Source organism: Plectropomus leopardus, chromosome 22 (genome assembly GCF_026936395.1).
Source record: "Plectropomus leopardus strain MGB_pleo_1.0 chromosome 22, ASM2693639v1, whole genome shotgun sequence".
In the NCBI taxonomy this organism is placed as follows: domain Eukaryota; kingdom Metazoa; phylum Chordata; class Actinopteri; order Perciformes; family Serranidae; genus Plectropomus; species Plectropomus leopardus.
Genome location: NC_142197.1, coordinates 21,314,436 through 21,322,232, shown reverse-complemented (window position 1 = coordinate 21,322,232; position 7,797 = coordinate 21,314,436). Strand labels below are relative to the sequence as shown.

At 39.3% G+C, this 7,797-nt stretch overlaps 1 protein-coding gene across 1 annotated transcript in view; it reads left to right on the top strand.

Moving 5' to 3' along the window:
* The first annotated feature begins 1,222 nt into the window (after positions 1-1,222).
* gas2l3 (growth arrest-specific 2 like 3) overlaps positions 1,223-7,797 on the top strand; it is a 32,187-nt gene continuing 25,612 nt past the window's right edge. Inside the window, exon 1 of the mRNA XM_042511236.2 lies at positions 1,223-1,360. The gene's annotated coding sequence lies outside the window, so the exon portion shown is untranslated. The remainder of the gene's footprint in view (positions 1,361-7,797) is intronic.

The window sequence follows — 7,797 nt, the reverse complement described above, 5'->3', positions numbered from 1 at the left end:
AGGCCCAAAGAGATAACTGGATGTAAAGGGACTTGTCCTCCTTATTGTTACACGTGAAGTAAGCCAGTGACTTTATATGGAAACACTATGCAATCTGAACCAGCTGTCATAGTATCCCCCAATTATTGGACCTACATACCTAAAAACAAATGTTTACAAAAATGCCACACCTTATTTTCAAAAAGCTTTTCTGTTTCTGAAGTTTTACAGATGAGATTTGAACCAGATCCATTTCTAGCATGCTTGGAGTGAAAGCATCTATGCTAAAAAATAGCCAATACAGCATAATATGCTTTGTGACATTGTTGGCACACCACCAGCCCTACTAATTTATTGAATGATGTGATAAAACATAACATTAAAAAAAATTATGTTCTAACGGACACAACAACACATTTCAATAAGATAAACCCATGACTGATTCTTGATAACACTGTGTTAACTCGAAAGACATCTCTGACATCCTTTTAAAAAAAAAAAAGATCTTTCTTTAATGTTCCTCTTCTTTTATTTTCTTCTCATTTCATTTTTTTAACTGGCCTTAAGACTAAAAAATTAAGGATTTTAAAAAAAAAAAAAAAAGTTTTATTTTTATTTTATTTAGTTTTTAATTTTACATCATATACATTGTTTTTTTCTCTCCTGACCTTTTAAACCCAGTGTAATGAACCATAATTGAACCAGAATTGTAATCAATAAAACACAAAATTACTTTAATGAGATACAATATTACTTCAATTAGACACAAAATGATGTCAAAGAGACACAAAATGAATGCAAAGACAAAAATGACCACCAAAAGACATTAAATTACCTTAAATGACACAAACTCACAACAAAGACAAAATTAGTGCATAACATTGCTACAGAAAGACACAACATGATCAGAGACAAACAAAACAACAAAAAGAGACAAAAAAGAGGCAAAGCCACCACAAACTCTGTTTCTTGCTGCTATCTAGGAGAGGTGGTGGGGGCTTTTGCACATCTGTGCCCAGGGATCCACTCTCTCATTATCCGTCCATGCTCACAATCCCTAAAACGATCTTGTTCTCAGATTTAATATGCCCTTTTAGCTTTATTTAGGCAATAACATTTTACTTTAATGAATGGGTTTACATCATTCAGTAAACTGACACTCAGGTGAGCCCGTGGCCCCGCCCCCCAGCTGTCGGAGGGCTCTGATTGGCTGATTCGAACAGCGCTGCCCACAAACTGCACAAATACACAGCAGAGGAGAACATGAGTAACTCCCGGTGACTGGACTACAACTGGAGATTTTACCAAGGAAAAACGCTTTCAGTCAACATTAACTGCACAGACTTTCTGCTTCAACACTGTATACCCTTCACTGTTGCTGGTAAGTCTAAAACTTTCACTTTATCTTTTAGCGGGAGCAGAAAAGATTCGGTTAAGAAAGTTTTCGCCTGTGAGGAAAAAAGAGGGTTCCTCCCGTTTCTCCCCAAAATCCATGAGGGAGCCTCGTGGACGCGGTTAGCAAAACTACTGAAAACACCGTTAATTTATATATACAACAAAAAACCAGTGTGCTTTTCAAAGAATTAGTCGAAACACAAGGAAACTCGTCTGTTCAGCTTTAGCGGAGTTCAGAAATAACACAATATTTAAAGTATTTTGAAGTGAAAGTGTGTTTTGTTTGTTTGTTTTTTTAGCTTTTTACCGAAAACGGCTTGTACGCAGCTAGCTTAAAAGTCTATTTTCAGTGACGGTGACGTTCCCCTGAAAGTTGTGGTTATTTTCTATGACTCTAATGTTAACTAAACGATGCATTTTCCCTTTTCACACAAGCCACAATCAAATTTTAACGGCTGCAATTAAAACCAATCCCCATCCCTGCACCTTAACAGCCTTTTACTGTTACATAATGACAGGTAATTGTCACTGACAGGTCTGAGCGTGATCGTGTGTTGAGTGTGAAAACAACAGCTTCCAGTTTGGAGCATGCACATATTTATCCTTCATTGACAGGTGGGAATAAATAGGTAAGAGGATCAGTAGTTTGCTTGTGCATATGTACCTTGAGAGATGTTGCATGACAATGATGTGAGGTTGCAGTGGCTGATCATAGGATTAAGTGAATGTTGTGTTTGTGATGGGTTCATTAGGGAGATAAGGTGGGGTGGAGGGTGAATTTGCCTCTTTCGGCACACACTGACTTGCATACTGTTGTTGTACCTATTGTGTCAGGATAATAAAGAGGCGGACATTAATGTGAAGTCTCAATCCTGGTTTCCTGTTTTAGGAAAAAGGATGAAGTAACTGCTCGGCAGGTGCTTCCTGCAAAGAGGGTTACACCAGGGAAAAGCTATTCACACTGCACTGCTGGTGATGAGTTAATGGTGTTTATTTCTGTCCTCACAACAACAAGACTCATGTGCTTGACCTTGTGATTTAGCCTGATAATCCTTTCCTCTAATTCACTCTAGATGAGTCGCTGAGTAGTGGGTGGTGAATCAGAACCAGGCTATTTGTGATTATGGGAGTGAATGATTTTTTCCACATCCAGTGACATGCAGTTCTTCATTGGATGGTACCTTACAATATGATGTCACTTTAGGTCATGAATCCAGAAAAAAAAGGAAGAGGAGGTGAATGAGTGGGTATGCCATTTATTAATCATCCTCACATGCTTCATGCAAACTTGTCACATTTTATTGTCTTGCATATAATATCCAAAATTAACACCAATCAGCTGATGGGGCGGCTGACCCTGCTGGCTCGACCTGTACAGCTGCTGAAAAATTGACTTGTATCCAGCTGCATAGTGACTGGAGTCAGTGATCAGATAAATGTGCTTCCTGTGGTTAAGAGGTGGTCGACTGATGTGGGTTTTTCAATAGCCGATGCTGATAGAGAGAGATCTATAGCTTAGTGTCAATATCATGTTGTTTTCTTGCAGCCAATTAAGTTAAACATTTTAATAATAACAAATGAGACCAAAAATGTACTGTATTGTATAAACATTTAAATCTTCTGGCCTGTTTTTGCTTAACTTGTACTTTGTCTGCAGTCCACTTTGGTTTGAATAACTTATCAACTAAATGAACGTCCATTAATCCAAATAATCCAAAAACTAAACCTTGTGAAAACTGAAAATGAAGTTTAGTGAACTTTAGGGGTAGTTCAGGATTTTTTGGGCTGTATGAGATACTTGTTTTTATAGTCAATACAGTGTTTCCCATACCATTATTTTATATTTTAGTGCCAAATCACAACAGAAGTAATCTCAGGTCACTTTTCATAATGTTTTTATTAAATAAAATAAATATGCTTATGTTATTTATCTAATTTATGTTTAAGTGTCATCTGTGTTGCTGTTAATTACCCCCCCCCAAACCAGTAAACACTGCAGTAGGTGGTGGTCAGTGAGCTCCCAGTTTGCAGAAACAAATGTTTGCAGAAACGGGGGCATGCACCGCACAGGTCAGTGTTACCATGCTGTACAGAGGGGTTGATATCAAAACATGTCACAGCCACTTAGAAGAGGCCTTCCTAAAAAAAAATAAAGAATAATAATTATTATAATAACAAATATAAAAATATAAAATTTAAAAATATGTGTTTTGTTTTTTGTTAATTTAATTTTTTTAAATTAAAAATCGAATTTATATATATATATATATATATATATATATAATTTATATTTTAGGTTGACCTTTTTTAAAGTGGTTTAAGTGTGTTTTGTTATCATCAACTGTGTGTTTCTCCAAACCAAATGTAATACAGTGACTATGTAAGTGCCTCATACAGCCCCACATAAAATCCAAACTTTTACTTTAAACTTAATCATGTTGAACATTCTGTTTAATTTCAGGCAGCAGTTTATAGTTTAAAAGTCGAGCCAGTAAGTTAACTACTTTTCAGTCCATGTGACTTTTGTTTACATTTTGTAAACCGTGTCAAACTGAAGGTATCATCATAATGTTATTATCCTTTAGACTGTACAACAATCCGTCACCACATCACTTACAGTACAGTAAGTCACTCCGTTTCAGACAATGCTGTCACTGCCCAGCTCTTAATGAACGAGCACAACCCCAATTCCAACTGTCTCCATAATCACCATCTGCCTGATCTTTGGCATCAGGCCTCACATTTTGGGCCTGCCGGGGCTCCCAAAGATAGTTAAGGCTGACACACACACACATGCACACAAAGCACAAAACACCCCATATGAGACAAAGAAGGCTTAATGAGTTAAAAATGCACGTGGGCACATATGGGCTGCGACGCTGCGTGTGGACACAATGGAGATGATAATGAAATCTTGGATTACGTGGATTACCCCTCATTTATTTAGGGTGCAGCTTACAGGAGGGCAGGGTGAGGGGTGCTGGGTCATGGGTGTGTGTCTGTGTGCGTGTCAGTGTGTTTAAAAGATGGTTTGTTATTCTGCAGATGCATGCATAGATACTGTAAATAGTTGTACAGCAGGGCTGACATGTTTTATTCATAGGTGGTGGTTTGAATTAGTAATAGTTGCATGATGTCATATAACTAAGTGATCTATGAATTATTTGAATGCAACAAGCCATTATGCAAAAGCAGAATGACTAATTTTACATTTTAGAACTGAAATCCTCATGTGGAAGCTGGTTAAAAAAAAAAGTCTATTTGGTTCATTTAGGTCTGGTTTGCAGTCCTGATATTGGGTCCATTAAAATTGCAAGTTTGCATTTACTGTCTTATCCTGTCAGCTGTGACATTCTGATGGCCTCCTTGTGTCACGTTGTTAAAAGACTGGTTTCTCCCACCATCTTAGCACTGGTGAGCCTTATTAGGGTGAAAGGTAGCCCAGTTTTAAAACCCTACCCCTCCCTCTTCACTAACTAGGATTATTATGAGACAAAGGCTGCTAATTAGGCTGAGCTCGATGACCTCTTGACCTTTCACATCTCCTTGGCCTGACCTTCTGTGAAGAAAAGGGACGGGGCAACGTGGCTGTTTGGACTACAGAGGCTTATCTGAACTGACCCTGATAAACCTCGTTACACAGGGGGGTTGTATGTTTGGACTTTGTAGATCTCAGTTTGTGGATAGCAAATCCTTGATTATTGACAGAACACACACAAAATAACATTATCATTTGGTCTGACTAGATTGCGAATACCTCATGGTAAGTGTTATCAGATCAGCTAATGTTGACAATAAGGGAGGAGCCGAGCTGTGCTTTACAAAGAGTATTTACACTGTCAGGTTGATAGAAGTGTATTATGACGGCAGGATTTTGGCTGCTAGACTCATATTTAGTCACCTTCACAGCTAAATGAAGCTCCCTCCATCAGGTTGTAGCTTATAAGTACAGCAGCAAGCTTCCCTCTCTGCTGCAATTAAGGGAGCTGTCATAATTTTTTGTAATCATGCAGAAAAATAAAACTTACTCCCATTTTATGTGCTTCATAGTATCACTTTTATTTGATCTGTGCTACTGTTTATTGGAATTTTGTAGCCTGCATTATCCTTTTTCCACTAAAATGTAATTATACATTATACACTTTAATTATACTGAGCATTGATGGTTAGATATAGTACTGGACACTCTGCATGAACGTGGAGACAGAGTGGCAAGGGAGAGGGTGTAAGGAGTGGCCCGAAGTTTTAACGTCCCACTTCATTAATGAAATGAACACATGATGTGATGCACGCATGTGAGCACTTTATTATGGGATCACCATCAGTTACAAAACTCTTTTAAATGACAGCTGGGGAAAGATCAACGGTCAGCTCGGTGTGCTCAGGTGTTTCAAACTGCTGGCCTGCTCTCTGCCCGTGCTGCGACTGAAGCGATGATGTCACTGCAGTTAGTTGGCCTTTGTGCGTGTGCACATGAGGTCAGCAGAAACGGCTCAGAGTGGGCATCATGCCAGGTCTGCTGCAGCTTAAAGGATGCCGAGCCTGCGTGTTGGTCACCGTGGATTGACTCAGCCAACTGATTGCTGACATCATGCAGTGAGGGAATTTAAAAATGAGAAAGCTGACTCTGAAAATAGAAAGTTTAAACTGTAGGTTCAGGCTTTGCAATTGGCACAGACTGGCCATAATAGTACTCTGTCAGAGAACTGGCTTGTTGTGGTTTGATTGTATTTGGCTCCATGTGATAATGTTTTCAGTCAAAGTCAATAGTCTGAGTATATGTCTCTGGATTACTGGGGCATAGTAAACTCTGTAGTTATGGCCTCTGCATGTTTTAAACAAACAAGTGCATATGATTTGTTACCTGACTGCACCACATAGCCCATACATTTCATATGTTTTCATAAATAGGAGAACTTTAAGTGTCATGTGACAATGCTCACCATAGAGCAGATCTGGTCTCTCCTCTTGCAGCTCTTGTTAAACATTGGAGTCACTGTTTGGATATTCAGACCGATAAATGCTGCTTTGTTTTGTTGCTGTTTCAAGGTTTGAGATGTGGAAGGAATCTCGTCGTCAAGTCAGCCTTGATGTTGTGTTCAGTTACTTTCCTGTTACTTGAGCACTGTGAGAAAGTGTCAAGTCCTATTTGTTTTACCAACATTGTGTCTTCTGGTGAGACTCCTGACTACAGGCTTTGTTAATGTTTACAAAGGTGGATGTGGTTAAGGTGTATTGTAAGGCTACAGAGCTGACAGTAAAGATACAGTTGGATATAGCAGACTTTCTGTTTTTTTTTTCTTTTTTGTCATTGTGAGCGCCCCTTTCTTTATCACTCTGTGTCCCCTCTCTAAATTTGGACATTTTTACGGTTCCACGAACATACCACAAGCAAAACTTGTCATAAGTCCTTTTTTACCTCACCAGCAGTTTGAGAAGTTTGAGTTACTGTAATGATTGATCAGTCGATGCAGTCAGAGCTCATCGAATCAGAGCAACAGCTACTGAAGAGGTGAGTAAATGCAAACTTTACCTCCAGTGCTATAAACAGTGAAGTTTCACTACACCTGGCATTCTGCTGCTCCAACTGTTCCCAGAGTGTGCTCTGTGCTCGGAGAGTGTGTTGTGCATGAATACCCAAACAGTGTGTAAATATACTGCAAAAGTGCCCCCAATGAACAGTCCAACAATATAAAATGAATATGTGGCAGCAGATGTTTTGTTGTGGCAAATTAATGTTTGGGAAACCATGTTATAAGTCCCTCATGAGGATTGCTTTTTTAAAAAAGTGTTTTTACACATTAAACACATGCACAAACAGGACCTGGAGACATGCATTAATGGGGAGACAAAATATGTCCTCTAAAAAGCAACAGAATTTTGTAAAAGGGCATGTCAGTGGACCAACATGTTGTGTGTAAATATGCTATGATTGTATCTTCTGTCTGACTCAAGGACAACCTTGTCTAGGGGCTCACATGCAAAAGGCAGCGTGCTGCAAACTGATAGTCTCTTTGCACTGACCTGGAATCAGCATTCATCCGTTCCTTTGCTAGTCAAGGTTATGGAAGACCGGGCAGGAAGCCTGATCCTTAGTCAGCAGCGAGGGGCTTTGAAATCCTGGGGATGACCCAGTGGCGTGTAGTGAGCTGCGGATTAGCATCAACAAATCAAAATGGGATTGGCAGGTGGCTCCCTCTCATTCAAGCCTTTAAGATGGACTTTACTCACAGTGTCTCACCTCCAAGGAGGGACAGCTCCAACAAGGACAAAAGGAAGGAGGCCAAGAAACGTCTTAATCCTGCCTGAAAGGCGGATAGTCTTTTACCATGGATCCCCATGATGAGCAAACTTGTTCAGGCCCAGCGGCAACTCTGTTGCTTCAGAAAGTGAGGTTTCAAATATGCTCAGTTTGACAACAGA